Source organism: Canis lupus, chromosome 10 (genome assembly GCF_011100685.1).
Source record: "Canis lupus familiaris isolate Mischka breed German Shepherd chromosome 10, alternate assembly UU_Cfam_GSD_1.0, whole genome shotgun sequence".
Lineage (NCBI taxonomy): Eukaryota > Metazoa > Chordata > Mammalia > Carnivora > Canidae > Canis > Canis lupus.
Window position 1 is genome coordinate 37,922,427 of NC_049231.1, and position 19,888 is coordinate 37,942,314.

Consider the following 19,888-nt stretch of genomic DNA (forward strand, 5'->3'; position numbering starts at 1 on the left):
ATTGTGCACTCATATTTTCCTTGCCTGAGTACCTTGCTCTCCCCCATTCCAGTGCCTCACAGCCACTAGGTAGCTGGTTGAGGGGACACTTTGGTTCAGAATAGAGCCCAGTCCAGCCCTGGCCTTGGAACCTCCTTCATGCTCAGAGAAGTTGAACTTGCCCCCAAAACATTTCAGTCACAAAAATCAGGGCTAGGATTTAGATCGTTAGCTCTCTGGCCTAGCTTTCTCTTCATCACAACTGTCCCCAATTGAGCAGAGACTACTTAACTGCTGACCCATGAATATAGAGCTAATAATTTGAAGAATTAGAACTCTGATTCAAGCCTGTTGAGTCCATATTTAATAATCATCACAGAAAATCAGCTAGGATTTCTTGGCAAAAATTTAAGGTTATATATTGAAATGACAGTTGTTAAGGCATAATGTGAAGGACATGAGAGAAGCAGCAGGCAGTACTAACATTATTAGTGATCAAACTAAGAACCAGTGAGGGGTGCCTGGATGGGCTCAATTGGGTAAGGATACAACTCTTTATTCCAGCTCAGGTCATGATCTCAGGGTGGTTGGATCAAACTCTGCATTGGGCTCTGTGCTGGGAGTGGAGCCTGCTTAAGAATTTCTCTCTATTTCTCTCCCTCCCTTCTGCCCCTTTCCCCTACCCTATCTTAAAAAATAAAAACGAAAAACAAACAAAAGAAATTCCCAAGAACCAGCTTGGTGATGGAAATTAAGGCTTTATATGGGTGACTGCCCCAGAAACCAAAGATCCATGCCAGAGCCTTACACTTGATTCTGTCTTCAAGCTCCCAGATTCTAGGTTAGTCTTGGCTAGTCTTTTCCAAAACTAGTAACACTCTTCTGCCTCTTAAAATCCTTACAGAGGCAATTTAAGATCTTAGCACCATAAGAAGGTAGAGAGGTCCAACATGTAAAGAGGTTGAAAGTTATTCCTTCTGCTCACACAGTAACAAAGAACTACAGACTGAAAGTCAACAACTCTTTTTAGATCCACATCCCCCATATTGGAGGGACAGATAAGGAAATACAGAGACTCACAGCTTTGTGGAAACAGATGCTCCTAGAACCACAGACTGATAGAAAAACTTAAACAATAATTGATGAATTGTTAGAGGTTCAGTGTGGACAATCCTGGAAGGTAAATGTGGAGGACCTGCATGCATTTGTCAGTTCCAGTTCCAGAAACCTCATCAGATTCTCACAGTGAAGATCAGAGAAAAATTTTCTCCTTCTTCTGAGGGCAAAAGGGAAAAGTAACCATTTTGAACTATTCCTAGAGCACTGCTATCCTGACTAAGAATATTCTCTCTCACCTCAAGAGAAATTTTACTGGAGCCTATAGATTTCTGTTTTACTGGAATTTAAAGAAGGAAAATACCCAAATCCAGCCCTCAGTAGACCTCTTGTCCCATGTAAAAGATAAAGGATTCTGAGAAATACTCATCAGGAAAGCTACAGCCCAAGGGCACAGACTCACTAAAGACTGAGACCTGATCATGGGATTATAGAACACTTTCTGTCCTCTGGACACCTACATCCTATCTATAGATGTTGAGAGTTTAGCATCCATTTAGTTTGTCCAAGTGGCCTGCAGGGACTTTAAACTGATACTAGTACCTCTTGCAAGTGCATGCCCCAAATAGTAGATCACAGAATCATAAATAAATATAAGTCTTTGATGTGATTTCCCCAACAGCCTGTGGGATCAAAAGTCTCCTCCACCTCACAGGGCCTTCCCCTTAGATAAGACCCCTACTCTTTTGGTTTGAATTGACCAGTCCAGCCCTGGCCTTGGAACCTCAAAGCACTCCACCCATGAACCTTAATAAATGTATGTACTCCAGGTCCTATTGCTGTCTGCATTCTGCCTGGACCTCCCCATGTAGCCCCTGAGGCATTCCCCATACCTCCTCCAGGACCTGTGAGTAATAAACTTCTCTATTTCAGTTTTTCTTGTTATTAAACTGCAGTCCACCGTCTAGTGCCTTATGTTCCACTTAACAAATGTTAACAAAGTCATAACAGTAGTGTAATAATGGATCACAGATAGAAGAACTGCAAGCTTCAGACCCTATTTAAGAAAAAGTTTCTAGAAAAATAAAAAGACAATAGAGAAGACAAAAACAAGGACACTAGAGGAAATTTTAGTCACTGACACTGTAGCTAGAATGCACACAGTATACACAAACTCCTAGCATAGAATATAAACCCTCACACCAAAGTCCTATTATCTCAGTTCCTTTCACCCAATACACCATTTCTCACATTCAACAACAAATTACAAAGCATGTAGCATGCAAAACCATAATTTGCAGAGACAGAGCAGACATCAGACCCAGTAGGACAGTCAGGGCTCCTGGGTGGCTCAGTCCATTGAGTATCTGACTCTTGGTTTTGGCTCAGATCATGATCTCAGGGTCATGGGATGGAGTCCTTGCATTGGGCTCTCCCCTCAGCAGGGAGTCTGCTTCTCCTTCTCCTTTCCCCTCTACTCTTCCCTCTACTCATGTGCACTTTCTCTCTCTCATGCTTGCTCTCTCTCTCTCAAATAAATAAAATCTTTAAAAAATAAAATAACTAGATTGATATGCTAAGAATTAAATGGAAAAAGTGGACATGTGAGAACAGATAATTAATATATCTGTATCTATAACAGATGGAAACTTTAGAATCAAAAGGAAATCAAAAACACTAGAAGAGAAGTAGAAAATATGCCTTTAATAAGCCCATTGGTAAACTGAATACAGCTGAGGAATGAATCAGTGAGCTTGAAGGTATATCTGTAGAAATTTTGCAGACTGAAAATTAAAGAGAAAAAAAAGAATGAAATCAAGAAAACAAAATATCAAAAAACTGAGGGACAATTAAAAAGGAGTAGCATATGTACAATAGAAATATCAGAAGGAGGGATCCCTGGGTGGTGCAGCGGTATGGCACCTGCCTTTGGCCCAGGGCGCGATCCTGGAGACCCGGGATCAAATCCCACGTCGGGCTCCCAGTGCATGGAGCCTGCTTCTCCCTCTGCCTGTGTCTCTGCCTCTCTCTCTCTCTCTCTCTGTGTGTGTGACTATCATAAATAACTAAAAAAAAAAAAAAAAAACAGAAAGAGGAGAAAGAAGGAAATATAAGAAATATCTGAAAGACTAATGGTTGAGAATCATCTAAAATTAGTGATAGGCATTATACCACAGATCTAGGAGGCTTAGAGAACACCAAGTAGAATAAATATCAAAAAAATATATATACATCTGGGAATATCATATTCAAACTTAAAAAAAAGCAAAGACAAAAAGAAAATCTTGAATGAATATAGAAGGGGGAAAATATCTAGGCTGTAAAGAAACAAAAATAAAAGTTATGTTAGATTTCCCTTTAGAAACCATGTGAGCAAAAACAAAGGGAAGTACAATATTTAAAATGTTGGAATGAAACCACATCAACTTAGAATTTTGCCTTCAGCAAAATTACTCTTCAGAAATGAAGGAGAAATAAAGACTTCCACAAGCAAAAATTGAGGAAATTTGTCACCTGTAGACCTAACTTGCAAGAAATGTTAAAGTTCTTCAGAAAGAATAAAAGTTATATAGATCAGAAACTCAGATATACATTAAACAGTTTGTTAAAAATAATAGCAACAATGTGTCAAGTGATTATAGCTTATAGATGAGAGAAATGAACAGAATTGTCATACAGGATGGGAGAGAGAAACTGAGAAGATTGAGTTGTAAAATACTTGCACTATCTGTGAAGTGGCATATTGTTATTTTAAAGTAGATTTAGTTGTAAGTGTATATTGCCAACTCCAGGCAACCACTAACAATTTTTAAAAAGAACTATAATTGAAATGAGAAGAGAACAAAGAAATGCTCATTCAAAACCAGAAAGAGGGATCCCTGGGTGCTTCAGTGGTTAAGCACCTGCCTTCCGCCCAGGGCGTGATTCTGGAGTTCTAGGATCTGGAGTCCTAGGATCAAGTCCCATATCAGGCTCCCTGCGTGGAGCCTGCTTCTCCCTCTGCCTGTCTCTCTGCCTCTCTCTCTCTCTCTGTGTGTCTCTCATGAATAAATAAAATCTTAAAAAAAAAAAAAAAAAAAAAAAACAGAAAGGGCAGAAAAAGTGTAGGACAAAAAAAAAAGAGGAAAAGAAAAGAAACAAAGAACAAGAGTAAAAAATTAAAGAATTATAAATACAGTAGATATTAATCCCATTGCATTTATAATCACTTTAAATATGAATGGTCTAAATATATCAATTAAAACACAGAGACACCTGGGTGAGACATCATGGAGACACCTGGGTGGCTCAGTGGTTGAACATCTGCCTTTGGCTCAGGTCATGATCCCAGGGCCCTGGGATCGAGTCCCACGTCAGGTTCCTCACAGGAAGCCTGCTTCTCCCTCTGCCTATGTCTCTGCTTCTCTCTGTGTGTCTCTCATGAATGAATAAATAAAATCGAAACAAACAACAACAACAACCAAAAAAAAAAAAAAAAACCACGGGGCTGACAAAGTGTACTAAAAAAACAAAAAAACAAGACCCAACTATATTATCTACAAGAAACCCATTTTAAACATAAAGACATGGATAGATTAAAAGCAAAAGGATGAGACAGATACACTGTGCTAACACAGATCAAAACAAAGCTTGGAGTAACTATTTAATTTCAGACAAAGCAGACTTCGGAGTAAGCAAAGTGACCAGGATAAAACGAAGCATTGCATAATGATAAAGGGATTAACCCCAAGGAAAACATAACAGTCTTTATTACACTTAAGGAAAAACATCAAAATACAGGAGACAAAAATGACAGACAAATCCACCATTTTAGTGGAAGACTTAAACATGTGTCTATGAGTAATTGACAAATCCAGCAGACAAAAAAATCAGTAAGGATACCACTAAATTTAGTAACACCATCAACTAGCTAGATTTAACTGACACTCATATAATATTTCATCTAATGATAAGAGAATATACTTTCTTCTCAAACTCATATGGAACATTCCCCAAATTAGAGTAGATCATAGAACATAGAGCACACTTTAATAACAAATTTTGAAGAAGAGAAATTATATGAAGTATGCTGTCATAGCACAGTGAAATTAAACTAGAAATCAGCAACAGAAAGAGCTAGAAATCGCCCCAAAATATTTAGAAATTAAATAGCCCACTTCTAAAAAATGCATAGGTCTTTGGGACACCTGGGTGGCTCAGTGGTTGAGCATCTGCTTTAGGCTCGGGGAGTGATCTCAGGGTCCTGGGATTAAGTCCCACATCGGGCTCCCTACAGGGAGCCTGTTTCTCCCTCTGACTGTCTGTGCCTCTCTCTGTGTCTCTCATGAATAAATAAATAAAATCTTTTTTAAAAAATGCGTAGGTCAAAAAAGTCTCAAAAGAAATTTTAAAACATTTGTAACTAAGTGAAATGAAAATGCAATTCATCAAAATGTGTGTTATGTTATGTTATGCAGGGAAAGCAGTGCTTAAAATTAAATTTAAATTTATAGCATTTAATGCATGTAACTGAAAAAACAAAAGATACAAAATCAATAATCAAAGCTTCCATCTTAAGATATAGAAAAGGGAGATCAAATTAAACATGCAGAAGAAAAGAAGTAATAAAAATTAGAACAAAAATAGATGAAATTAAAATCAAGAAAACAATAGAAAAAATATATTAAATTGAAATCTGATTCTATGAAAAGATCAAGACAATTGATAAAATATCTTGCCAGGCTAACCACAAAAAAAAAAAAAAAAAAAGATACAAAATTCTAGTATTAGAATGAACTAAAGATGATCTCTACTGATACCATGGACATTAAAAAAATAATAAAGGAATATTTTGAATGCCTTTATGCCCCCAAATTTGATTCTTTGATGAAATAGAGCAATTCTTTGAAAAACAAAATATACCAAACTAACACAAAGAGAAATAGATAATCTAAATAGACCTATATCTGTTAAAGAAATTAAATTAATAATGAATTGATAAGCTTAACCAATAAATAATTAATAACCTTCCAAATAACAAATGTCAGGCCAAGATGGGTTCACTTGGAAGCATTAAGAAAAGCAATGATATCAATATGTTGCTCATAATTACAGAGAGAACGCTTCCTAACTCATTCTATGAGGTCATGATTATCCTCTCCAAAACCAGACAAAGAAGTTACAAGACAGGAAAACTACAGATCAATAGCTATCATGAGCAAAGATGCAAAATTCCTCAGGGAAACATAAGAAATGAAACATAAGAAAATCGAATCCTAAATGAAACATGAGAAAATTGAATCCAACAATGTAGAAAGGCGATTATGGTATAAACATACCTTATTCCAGGTATGGAAGCTGCCTCAGCATTTAAAAATCAATGTAATCTATCACATCAACATATCAAAAGAGAAAAAACATATAATTATACAAATAGTTGTAGAAAAGCATTCAACAAAATCGAAAGCACATTTATGATAAAAACCCTCAGCAAACCAGGAATAGAAGTTAACTTCTATTAATTCCACAACTTGACAAAGTGCATTAATGAAATGCCTGCAGGTACCAACTTACTCAGTGGTGAGAAACTTTCCCCTAAAGATCAGGAGTGAGGTAAGGATATCCCTTTCTACCACTTCCTACTGAAAGTCCTAGCTAATGCAATCAGCTAAAAAAAAGAAAAGATACACAGATTGAGAAGGAATAAATAAGCTTTGTGGACAGACTAACATGATTGTTTTTGTAAAATCCCCAAGAACCAACAAAAAAAACTCCTGGAACTAATAAGTGATTATAGAAAAATTTCAAGATATGAAGTTAATATACAAAAGTCAATTGTTTATATACCAACAATAAATTATTGAAATTGAAAATTAGAAACACAATACCATTTACAATAGTTGTCTCCTCATGACTGCAAGGCAGATGGAAAAGGTCTGAGCATCTCCTCTTCATACAGCAATATCCAAGACCTGGGGAAGAATGGTCCTTATTTGCATCATTTTTTAATAAAGAAGAAAGCCTTTTTAGAGAAAAGAACCACCCCCCCCACACACACACACACACACCACTACCAGCAATGACGAATTCTGTTCAAACCTTTGACCCATTTTTTAATTGGATTCTCTGTTGTCTTATTGTTGAATTTTTAAAGTTCTTAGAATATTTTGGATACCAATCCTTTATCAGGTATGTTTTTGCAAAGATTTTCTCTCAGGAAGTGGATATCTTTACATTCTCTTTGCAGTATCTGTGACAAAGCTGAAGATTTTAATTTTAATGAAGTCTAACTTATTAAATTTTTTTTCTTTCATGGATTGTGCTTTTGGTGTTATATCTAAAAAATCATCACCAAACCCAAAGCAATCTAGAATTTCTGCAATGTTGTTATCCTTGGAAAAGTCTTATAGTTTGTATTTTGCAATTAATGTTATTCCATTCCTTCTACTAGTGATTGTTGTGGCAATGAGCAGAAGGACATTTGCATTCTTACAGCAATCTTTGCTAAGAGGAATGGAATAGCTATAATTGGTTTTGACTATTGATTATCAAACTTCTTCCATCATTGGAATCACCTTGTGCAGTACCCAGGTCAGGGTTCTCCAGAGAAACAAAACCAACGAGGTGTGTGTGTGCATGTGTGTACATGTGTATATACATGTGTGTGTAATAAGGAATAAGGTCACGCATTTATGGAGGTAGGTAGGTGCAAAATCTGCAGTGTGGATCAGCAGGCTGGAGACCCTAAGTGGTACACTTCCAGTCCAAAGGCCTTCATATGGAGAATTTCCCCTTGCTTGGAAAGGCAGTTCTTTTTTGCTCTGGTCATGCCTTCAGCTGATTGGATGAAACCCATCCACATTATGGGGAGCTATCTGCTTATTCAAAGTTCACTAATTTAAAAGCGAATATCTCATCCCAAACACTCTCCAAGTTGACACATAAAATTAATGATCACGAGTGAACCCCCTGTCAATTTGGCACTCCTTAAACCATTGTTCATTTTTTTAAAATTTTTTATTTACTTATGATAGTCACAGAGAGAGAGAGAGAGGCAGAGACACAGGCAGAGGGAGAAGCAGGCTCCATGCACTGGGAGCCCCGATGTGGGATTCGATCCCGGGTCTCCAGGAATCGCGCCCTGGGCCAAAGGCAAGCGCCAAACCGCTGCGCCACCCAGGGATCCCTCATTTCCAAGTAGAGACACTAGCAAGGTCATACTTCCACTTGACATTCCTGCAACAATGAAACACTCACAAAATTCTTTCCCCAAGGAAGATACAAAGTCCTTGCAGGATGTTTACTCTTCTATCTGATATGCCATAACTTAAACACTATGATATGAAGCTAGCAATACTTAAATAATGTGTTATAAAATCAATATGACATAGTTACATAATAAGAGAATAAGAGAGGGAAGAAGACAAAGGTATTTGTTTAACACACACACACATACACACGTTCATGACAAAATAAAGAAGAAATATTCATGACAATTACATCTCTCATTTCTGTAACTGGTGATGTGGTCTTAGCTGGTATCTATAACTACCTTCCTCCACTACTCATTCTGTATTCTCTTTACCTTCATCAAGCACTTTAGCCAGTCATGGTTCTTTACCCAGTGGGATGACCCAAACTTTCATCCGTAAAAAGTCTGGGGCATTAGTAGTCCTGCCTGAATTGTGGTATTGTAGTTATCCACGACGTTAATCACAGGGCATGGTGATACTTAGAAACGCCTAAAGGATCTCGTATATTCCAGACATGCTCTTCCTTACATTTACTGTGAAATAGCAGTTCCAATTTCCCAATCAGAATCAGTGGCTGCAGCCTGCACTATAACTCCCTTCTTTGCCTGTTAAGTCAGAGGCATAAGGATTTCCAAGTGGCTGGGTTAGCCGTCTTAACTTCCAGTTCAATGGAATCATTACTGTGCCTCCTGGAGGAAACATTCCTCCCTTTAGAAATAAGTCCTTTAGGGGCGCCTGGCAGGCTCAGTCAGCAGACCATGTGACTCTTGATCTCGAGCTTGTAAATTTGAGCCCCATGTTGGTTGTAGAGATTACTTAAAAATAAAGTCTTTGAAAAGAACTTAGAAATAAGTCCTCTCGGCCTGCAGAACCTAAGATCACAGGGATAGGAAACAAAAATTTTACTAGCAGGTCAGTAAGAGTAGCAGTGAGTGATACCATTCACATTTCCACCCCTTGATTCCTGTACTGTGAATCCTGACTATGGAGGACACAGCACCATCTATTAGATGCTGATTTAGAGCACACATAGCCTCCTAGAGAACTTTGTCCCAGCTTTGCAAGGTATTTCCACCTAGCTGACACTGTAAACAAATTTTCAAAGGCCATTCCACCATTTTATCTAGCCAGTTGTTTCAGGATGGTAGGGAGCATGTTCAGACCAATGAATTTCATGAGCATGGGCCCATCACCACACTTCATTTGCTGTGCAATGAGTTCCTTGATCAGAAGCGATGCTGTGTGGAAAAGTATAATGATGGATAAGCATTCTGTATGTCCACAGATGATAATTTTGGCAGATGCACTGCACATAGGGAAAGCAAATCCATAGCTAGAGTAAATGTCTATTCCAGTAAGAACAAAGTGCTGCCCCTTCCATGAAGCAAGCAGTCCAATGTAATCAGGTAACTAGCTAATCACCCTGGGGAATGGTGCCATATCTGAGGCTCAGAACTGGTCTCTGCTGCTGGTAGATAGGGAACTCAGCAGTGGCCATAGCCAGGTAGGACTTGGTGAGTAGGAGTCCACGTTGCTGAGACCAGGCATAGCCTCCACCCTGCTACCACAGCCACTTTGTTCATGAGTCCATTGCATGGTAACAAGAGTGACTTTGGAAACAGACTCACTATTATCTACAGAAAGTATCATCCTGTCCATTCCATTATTAACATCTTCCTCTGCTGATGTCCCTATTTGGTGAGTATCTTCATGAAACACAAATATGGTCATGTTGGCTTTTTTTCCCATTCAAAGAAGTCTATCCACATATGCCATCCTCAAGTTTCTTTTTTTTTTTTTTTCATCCTCAAGTTTCTTTAACAATATTTCATTCATGTTCCTTTTAAGGCCCTGACTACCCAGTCCAACCATTGGCCACAGTCCGTGAGTCAGTATATAATCCTATGCATAGCCATTTCTTCCAAGCAAAGTGAACAACCAGGTGCACTACTCAAAGTTCTGCACCTTGGGAGGATTTCCCTTTACCACTATCCTCCAGGGATATCCCAGAAAGGGGCTGCCACCCCACAGATGTCCACTTTTGAATAATGCCTGTATATCATGCAGAGCCACCCTTAACCCAGGTCTCAGTAGTCTTTTCTTTGTTAACTGATCATAAGGATCTCCCTATGAGTCATAGGCATTTGGGAAGTAGAATGCAGCATGCCACTTCTTGGGCTTTAGGGCCTCCTCGGGCTTGATCATGTATATACCATCTCCACTTAATGATGGCATGCTGCTGTGCCCAACCAACTTCATAGTTTTGTGAGTCAGGTAACACTTGCTTCCTGTTGGGCAGCTCAGACTACATGGTAACTTGGTGGACCAGACTTAAGCATTCAGTCTCTGCTAAGGCCCAGTAGCAGACCAAGAGTTGTTTCTCAAAAGAAGAGTAGTTATCTGCATAAAATGAAAGGACTTTTTCCCCAAATCCTAAAAGTCTGCTCTGCAATTCACATGTACGGACTGCCAAAAGTTCCAAATAGCATCCTTCTCTGCCGCGCTGACACTTCCAGCACCAGCGGATCTGCTGGATCACATGACCCAAGGGGCAGAGCAACTGGAAGGTAGCCTCAACCTGTTGTAAAGCCTTCTCTTGCTCTAGACCCCAGGTGAAAGCAGACACTTCTGCTGGTCGTTATGAACAGGTATGGAGAAAAAAGTGTTTACATGATCAATAGCTGCATACCAGGTACCAGGCAATGTGGTAACTTATTCAAGCAAGGAGACCACATCCGATACAGCAGATGCTGTTAGAGTTAACACCTGGTTGAATTTAAAATAATCCACCATCATTCTCCAAGATCCATCTGTCTTGAGCACAGGCCAAATAAGTTGAATGGGGATGTGGTGGGAGTGACAACCCCTGTATCCTTCCAATCTGTGATGATGGCACTAATCTCTGCAACATCTCTAGGTATGGATATTTCATTGGGTTTACTATTTCCTGGTTAGAGGCAGTTCTTGTGACTTCCATTTGGCCTTTCCCATCATAATAACCCTCATTCCATAGGTCAGGGAATGAATGCAAGATTCTTCTGGCGACTGAGTGTACCTATTCTAGTTATGCACTCCAGAGCTGAGGAAATACCTGTAAGATGTATTCAGGGCCACACACTGGACCCACTTTAAGATGGATCTGAGTTAAAACTCCATTGGTCACCTGACCTCCATTAGCCCCTGGTGAACAGCAAAGACATTTTGGGTCTCTTGGCATGCATGTTATCTCAAAGACAGTATCCAGTGGTTCTCAACCCCTAAAGGTCTGGCTATCTCTTTTTCCCTAATGCAGGTACCCTGATAAAAGGTCCCTTTGGGGAAGGCTGTGAGAAAGATTTATAGTATACATTTTCAGTAGTGGGGTGCCTGGGTGGCTCAGTTCATTAAGCATCTACCTTCGGCTTAAGTCATGACCTCAGGGTCCTGGGATCAGGATGGAGGCCCACATCGACATCGGCCTCTGCTCAGTGGGGAGCTTGCTTCTCCCTCTCCCTCTGTGTTCTCTTTCTCTCTCTCTCAAATAAATAAGTAAAATCTTTACAAAGATAAAATAAATGTTCAGTAGTGTGTCAGGGGCCTTTTCTCAAGAGCATGGCCTCCCCTACATTCAAAGTTTCTTTATCTGTAAATTGGTTCAAATTTGGGAGTTACTATTGAGAAGCTGCTGATTCTGTTTTTATGATTCAGCTTGGGCTTTGTTTCATTTTACCTTGTTTTCTGCTTAAATAAACTGAGTAAGAATCTAGCAGGCTTTTTCTCTATTTCACTTCTTGGAACACCACCATCAACTAGTCACCTCCATAGGTCTGTGTGAACCTGAGATTCTGAGTGCTACATTGATTCTGCTGCATGCTACAGTAATTATGTCCGCTCTGCCCTTGGGGGTTGATGCTATTATTTGTCTCCTTCCACCCTAGAATCCAATCATTCCCAATGCGTTTAGATTTCCCAATTCAGTGATCACAGTTCCCACTATGAGTTCTGGCCTAGAGAGAAGAACAAACCATGAAGTTTGTCAAGGATGCTGGGGCTCACTTCACAAATTTATTTCTCACAGTTGTGGTGGAAGGTAGATTTTCTGGATGCCTGTCATGTAGATGAGTAGATTTGAAGTGAGAAATTCACTCTAACAGTACAATCTCCTAAAGCCCCTACATGCCTTCTTCTACAGTAAACTAAAGCAGGTCCGGCATTTCCAGTTCACTCACTAATGGACTACCTTTTGGTTCATGTTTTAGTCAACCATTAGAACCTTTTCTAACCCTCAAGCTACAATATTAAAAAGAAATCTCTGGGGATTCCTGGGTGGCTCAGTGGCTGAGCATCTGCCTTTGACTCAGGGCATGATCCTGGGGTTCAGGATTGAGTCCCACATTGCGCTCCCTGCAGGGAGCCTGCTTCTTCTTCTGCCTGTGTCTCTGCCTCTCTCTGTGTGTTTCTCATGAATAAATAAAATCTTAAAAAAAAAGAAAAGAAAATATTAAACATCAAATTGCCATATGATCCTTCTGGGCATATCCACAAAAGAATTTAAAGCAAGAACTCAAATAAGTATTTGTATACCTGTGTTCATAGCAGTATTACTCACGATAGCCAAAAGGTGGAGGCAACCCAAGTGCCCATCGATAAATAAATGGGTAAACAAAATGTAGTCTATACAAACAATGGAATATTATTCAGCTTTAAAAAAGGAAGGCAATCCTGACATATGTTACCATATGCACAGACCCTGAGGACATTATGCTAAGTGAAGTAAGCCTGACACAAAAAAGTCAAATCCTGAATGATTCCACTGATATGAGAGGCTAACGTAGTCACGTTCATAGAGACAGGAAGCAGAGTGGTAGTTACTAGGGGCTGTGAGGGAGGTATAAGGGGTAATATTGTTTAATGGGTATGGGGTTTAGTTTGGGAAGATAATTTTTTAAAGATTTTATTTATTCATAAGAGACACACAGAGAGAGGCAGAGACACAGGCAGAAGGAGAAGCAGGCTCCATGTGGGGAGCACGACATGGGACTTGATCCCAGGACCCCAGGATCATACCCTGAGCCTAAGGCAAATGCTCAACTGCTGAGCCACCCAGGGGTCCCAATCCATAAAATCTTAAAAAAAAAAAGAAAGAAATCTCTGTTTAGTGGCCCCATATCTATAAATTCAGCCTGATCCAAATTAATGTTCCTTTAGCTATTATCCCACACTTTTATCCATTCCCACACATATTCCTCAGATTTTGTGTCTGCAAAAATTAGAGAACTCAACAGAAGACAACATACCTTCCCAGGTCACACTTTGCACCTTATCTTTAAAAGCCTGCTGGAACTCGAGTCAAGGCATAGGTCTAGAAGAACAGAAGGGGCTAAAGTGGTTCTTGAGAATCAGCAGTGTCTTACTTGGCAATAGTCTCCAGGGAGGTCAGTGCAGGGTCCTTAGGCAATGCAGCGTCAATCTCCTCAAATGGATAATCTATTTCTACTGACAAAGAAGATTCACCAGAATTTAAAGACTCAATCTCTACAGCTTAATTTGGGTCTTCTCACATATTCCCATTCCAACTGTTAAGATCCTGTTCTTTCTCAATTAATGTCTTCACTTTAAACCTAGAAATCCTGAAAGATTTTGTAACTCAAAAAACTTGCTCAATGAAATTCTGGACTTGGTTTACAGCAATTTCTGCCAACTGGTTCCAGGAAGTAACTTTCCTCCTTCAGCAAAGACATGGAAACTCTTGAGTCATTGATGTAGTGCTTAAACTGGGATCCAAATCCTTAGGCTCATCCTTTGCTCCTCTTACTTTGTCCAGCAACACTAGGAACAATCAGTCTATATCATTATACTAATTAATTTGATGAAAATATTTGAAAAGAACAAAAGCATGGTTACCCAGATCCTTCCTTCTTACAGTTGCTTGATTAGGAGTGTCCAGTGGTGATATTTGGAGTATCTCTACTGTCAAATCACATCATGGACAATGTGCTCTCCTTAGTACTTGAAATCAAGACATTAGTATCTTTAAATCTAATCAGATTATAGAGCTTATTCCAGCAATTTCATAATAAATTCTGAAGATTTATCCTTAAGATTCTGTTCCTCTAGAACCTCTCATTATCAAAATCTGTATTAGTCTGTATTCTCTAGAGCTACAGCACCAAAAGGATATGATTTGTGTGAGATTGCAACTGACTCATGAAATTGTGCAGCCTGAAAATTCAAATTTTGCAGTGTGGGCTGGGAGACTGGAGACCCAGGAGAATTAATTGTGCAGTTCTTGTTTGAAGGCAGTCTTAGGAGATTTTTCTCTTGCTTGGGAAGCCAGTTTTTTGTTTTGTTTTGTTTTGTTTTGTTGGACTTTCAACTGATTGATGAGGCCCATCCACGTTATGGAGAGAGAGCAATCTGCTTATTTGAAGTTTATCAATGTAAATGTTAACCCAATTGCAAAACACCTTCTGAGTTGACACACAAAATTAACCATATACCTGGGGAACTTTACAAAATACTGATGCTTGAGTCTCATCCGCAGTGATTTTGATTTCATTAATCTTACATGAATTCTGAGCATCCAGATGCTTGAAAATCCCTCAAGTTATTCTATTGTGCTATCAAAGTTAAGACCCTCTAGATTAGATGAATTAAGATTTATATTCCTGGGGCTAGAGAAGAGCCTTGGAAGCACAAGACCTCTTGATGGCTGAACAAAATTAGAGTTAGCAATAAAAGCACATGGGGGTATTACAGCAACTAGTTTGGTATTAGGAGCCTATTATCTCTGCCACAAAGTATAAAATTAAATTCTTTTTCTAATTGTTTTTATTATTTATTAATATCCTCTTTCCTTCTTGTTTTATATGTGGCCATTTCTCTCTTTTTTAAAGATTTTATTTATTTATTTATTTGAGAGAGAAAATCTCGAGCAGGACTCCATACTGAGCTCAGAGTCCCAGGTGTGGCTCAATCTCACAACCCTGAGATCATGACCTGAGCCAAAATCAAGTCAGTCACCTGACCAACTGAGCCACCCAGGCATCCCTATATGTGACCATTTCAATTTCAGTTTATATTAATCAAGAATAAGTAAAATAAAAAGTTTAGATCTGTAATCACATTGGCCATTTCCTAAATATTCAGTAGCCACCAATGTCTGGTATCCACTATCAGGCAGCACAGATAGAGATACTTCTATCTTCACAGAAAGTTCTGTTGGGCACCACTTATGAATAACAAACTTAATAATAATCTTAATAATTGTCTTAATAATCTCTGTTTTTAGTTTCTGGCACACACAAAGCTCACCTAAGTTTGCTAAGACATAATACTGCCCTCACAAAGTTTACTGGTGAAGCTGAAGAAGCATTGTATATAAATATGTAACTATAATAAAATGTTATATTAGCAATCATAACATATTTATTGCACCAATATTTCAGAGGTAAAAGATATCATGAGCCACTGAATTTTTTTAGCAATCCACTTTTTAAAATATTTCAGGCCATTTTTCCCTTTAGGTATTAAAACAGTACTTCCATATATTTCTTTTGAAAAAGGAATGTTTATAAGCATAGAAAATAGGGATATAGGGGTAAAAGAGACACCTTTTAAGATATTTTCCCACCCCACAAAAAAACTAGCCTCTGTCATCACTGTTACTGGGTATAGGAGTTAACCCAGAGCAGCTGTGTCTATAAAGTTGGACTCTAAAGTCTTAGCCATCTTTGATAGAACCAGGAAGGACTCAAATTAAATTAATCCTCAAGAACTGTAAATGGAAGTGAGAAGCATGACTCTTGAAATTTGACCAGAACTGGGGTTGGTTCTCTCTTGGAAAGCTCACAAGACGCAAAAATATGCAACCAGAAGGCCAGCTCTTACATTTGCAGTCAAGCAGACCATAAAATTATTTCAGCCCTGCTGTTGAATTCTCTCCCAGTAGGCAAGCTACATGGGAATCCCAATCATCAAAAGTTTGTGCGCAGGGCATCAGAGTTAGTGCATTTGAGCATGAAGTGGTAGCAACCCCAGGTGGCCTGGGGTGTCTACAGTCATAAAAAGGAATTACTTGTTGGGCTGTCTAAACATACCAAGGTAATACATGGAAATGGGGAGCAGATCAATTTTGAAAATTTGGTTTTGGATCAGCTAAGGAAATATTCTCTCAGTCTTTCTCTAGTAACCATCGCCTTACATGAAAATCTCTAACCAAGACTTATTTCCAGAAATTGTGGGAATGCCTTGTTTTCCCTTGCTCAGCATCCTCGCTCACTCAGTACTCCCTTGCAGAGGTCGAAATGAGATAGTCACATGACCCTGGCCCCGCTAATCAGAGTCCTTCCCCGTGACTGGTCTGAGGGAGGTGACCATAGGTCTGTAACCTCTGAGATCATGGAGCTGACTGAAAGTGAAGTAGTTTAATTCTTGAAGCCTTGTTGCCTTATGGAGAATCCTTCTTGTACTAACAGAGAATGGAAGATATTTAGAGACCTTTAGAGTGATTTGTAAACCTTTAAGTAATTTTGTCATCTCAAAAAGTTGAAATGTTAGAAAGGAAAAATATGAATAAAGAATGAAAAGATATTTGCTTTTCTGAGATAGTCCTAGTTTTAGTACAATTTTGATCCCATGGATAATATTTTTTTAAAAAAAGAGATACTGGAATACCTGGCTGGCTCAGTCGGTAAAGCGTATGACGCTTGATCTCAGGCGCATCATGGGTTCAAGCCCCATGTTGGGTATAGAATTTACTTTAAAAAGATTAAAAATTTTTTAAAATACACTATAAGGGATTAAATAGTGATTCCTCAAAGGATGTGTCTGAGTCCTAACTCCCCAAACCTACAAATGTGACTTCATGTGGAAAAAGGGTCTTTGCAGATGTGATTAAGTTAAGAAGGTCATCCTGGATTCTCTGGATGGGCCCTAAATCCAATGACAAGTGTCACAGAGGAGACCACAGGAAATCAGGCCATGTGAAAATGGAGGCAGAGGTTGAGGTGATGCAGCCACAAACCAGGGAAGGCCTGGAGCTACCAGAAGCTAGAAGAAGTGAGGGAGGATTCTCCCCTATAGCCTTCAACAGGAAGACAGCCCTACCAAAACCTTAATTCTTGACTTCCACCTTCCAAATCTGGGAAAGAATACATTTCTTTTTTTGTAGCCCACCACATTTATGGTAATTTGTTATAGCAGACCTAAGAAACTAATCAAATGCTAAATAAAAAACATAGTTTGCTTACTCATTCAAAACTTTGGCTATAGGTGGTATACACCTAAAACCAATTTCTTATTCATGTTAATTCTTGGTCTGACATTAAAAGAATATTAAACAAAATGCTTTGGGGCTCATCCAAAAATATTTTCTTTCAACCCAAGCCAGATTTGGGAAAAGTCCTGGCCTGATTTCACAGACCAGCTTTGAATCCTATTTCTTAAGTCAAAAGCAATGTTCTTTTTGACTGCCACTGGAGGTGGCAAAGAAAGATCATTCAAAAGGGAATCTTTACCTTCAGATAAATTTCATATTTCTCATGTGGGGTGGGATGTTTCTAACCATGTGAGTATTTTGACAGGTACATATAAGGCATTTAAGAGAATTTTCATTGTTTGATTCCATATTCTTACATTTTGAGCCTAGATAAAAACATGAAGAAAAGATAAAATTGCTATTATCCTTCAGGAAATAAGGGATACAGTCTCTTCCATACATTTAAATTGGTTTCTTCATGTTTTTACATTTCTCTAAGGCTTGAAGCAGCCAAGAGCAGAAATGACACTTCCTTCTTATAAAACATCTTAGGGTCCCAGCAAGAAAAGCATCTTATGTGATTATAGGGAAAATTAAACAATTATATTTTCAATTGATTCTTACAACGCCCCACTGAGGTAGTTCAATATTATTTCTAATTTCCTGACAGATGAAGAACCAAAGTACTAAATTATTTTCCCCCAAAGCATTTAGTGGCTCAGGAAATGGCAGACCTCTTCCTCACAGGCATCTGCATTAGAACACCAGGCCTAGTGTTAATTTACTCATTCACAAGGTTCACTTGCCAAATCAAAGCTTCAGAGAGGTACTCCTTGTCCTTAAGCTGAAGCCAGAGGTGGACTGGTTCCAGAATAGCTGTAGGTGGCAACCCAAGTGCAGTTGCTATTGTGTATTATCAAGGTGTGAGAGAAGGGAAGCCAGCATTCTCCTCCTACTCTACAATAGGCAGCCTCTCTTAGAGGCACAGTTGCCGGAAATTGGCCATTAGAAGCTCATTCATTCCCCGTTAGCATGTAACTCAACCTGCAGTGGTACCATACTCAATTGCTAACCTCTCATCCTGGATTTGCCCACAACTATCTTAGAGAGATGAGACTCAGGATCACTAAAGAACATTGAGGACTGCTTTTCAAGAAGGCTGGAATAGGGAAATTCTTTTAAACAAGCAAGCAAACAAACAAACAGACCAGTAAGATGGTGAAACAAGACACAAGGAAGATAAGCTCCCCTCCTGAACAGTGTTCCTGCAACCAATAAAGAAAAAATCATGGACGGAAGTCTCCAGCTGAAGAACACATTTTTTTTTTCATCCAGGTACCAAAATGTGTTAGTGGAGAATTCCAGGTAACTTCTAGTTAAGTGCTCAGTTAGTGTTGCTGATGCTGTTGGTTCTCTGCCATTCTCTGACAAGCCTTGTCACACTAGTGCACAAGGCTGACTTCCAACTGCCATCATTTAATCTCTGTGCCTGGGGACTTTCTGTGACAGCTGGAGTCCTCTTAGCCAGCATAAAAAATGAACACCTCCTCCCACCCACTCCCTCATTCCAGGCACCCCTTGAGCAGAGACTGACAGGAACTTATAAAACCCCAGCCCCACCATACTTGAAGCTGTGTGTATGACTGGTGCCCACAGCACCCCAGCAGGACTAGCTCTGGGGGCCTACACTGGTTATTTGTGTCACAAGGCACTCTTTACTGGCTGCCTCCATTTCCAATCCTTCTTTCCCCACACCTCCTCCCACTGATGTTTCCTGGGAGCACCTTCAAACAAACTTGCACTTATCTCAAGGCCTGCTTCTGGGGAAACCAAACTGAAACAATTGGCAAAGTTAGCTGTAACCAGAACTTTCCTCTGCCTAAATGACTGCTGCCGTTGCATTCACAAGGCCTTTCCTGCCAGGAGTGCTATCTTATCCTCTCAAAAAGAACCAGCCAGAAGAGTTATCGATCTAAATATGCAGTTTCCTTCTTGGCTTATGATTTGATTGTTGACAGAGACACACTTTTAGATCTATCGCTTTTAATATGTGAAGAAAAGAAAGTATGCAAGGTGCCAAGATGGTATCAGCAGAGGCCTACAGCGCACCTACCCCCCAACCCAGCAATACCAAGGAGTCCCGTCTGTCCCCACAGAGGCCAAGTAGAGAACTGAGATTTTTACTGCTACCTGAAAGTAACAAGGTAGCACCCTCTTTCCCTCACTGGAGTAGTATCAGAGGACTCCTTCCAAAACACAAGATTTAAATAAGATCCTGACTCCTATATCCAAAATATCTGGGTTTCAAGATAAAAAATCAGTTGTCATATAAAACATTAGGAATATCTTAAGCTAAATGAGAAAAGACATCATTAAATACCAA

General features: G+C 39.2%; 1 long non-coding RNA gene across 1 annotated transcript in view; it reads right to left on the bottom strand.

Moving 5' to 3' along the window:
* LOC102154849 overlaps positions 1-19,888 on the bottom strand; it is a 55,953-nt gene that overhangs the window by 25,773 nt on the left and 10,292 nt on the right. The window contains exon 2 of the long non-coding RNA XR_005365197.1: positions 6,903-6,986. This is a non-coding gene — a long non-coding RNA (uncharacterized LOC102154849). The remainder of the gene's footprint in view (positions 1-6,902; positions 6,987-19,888) is intronic.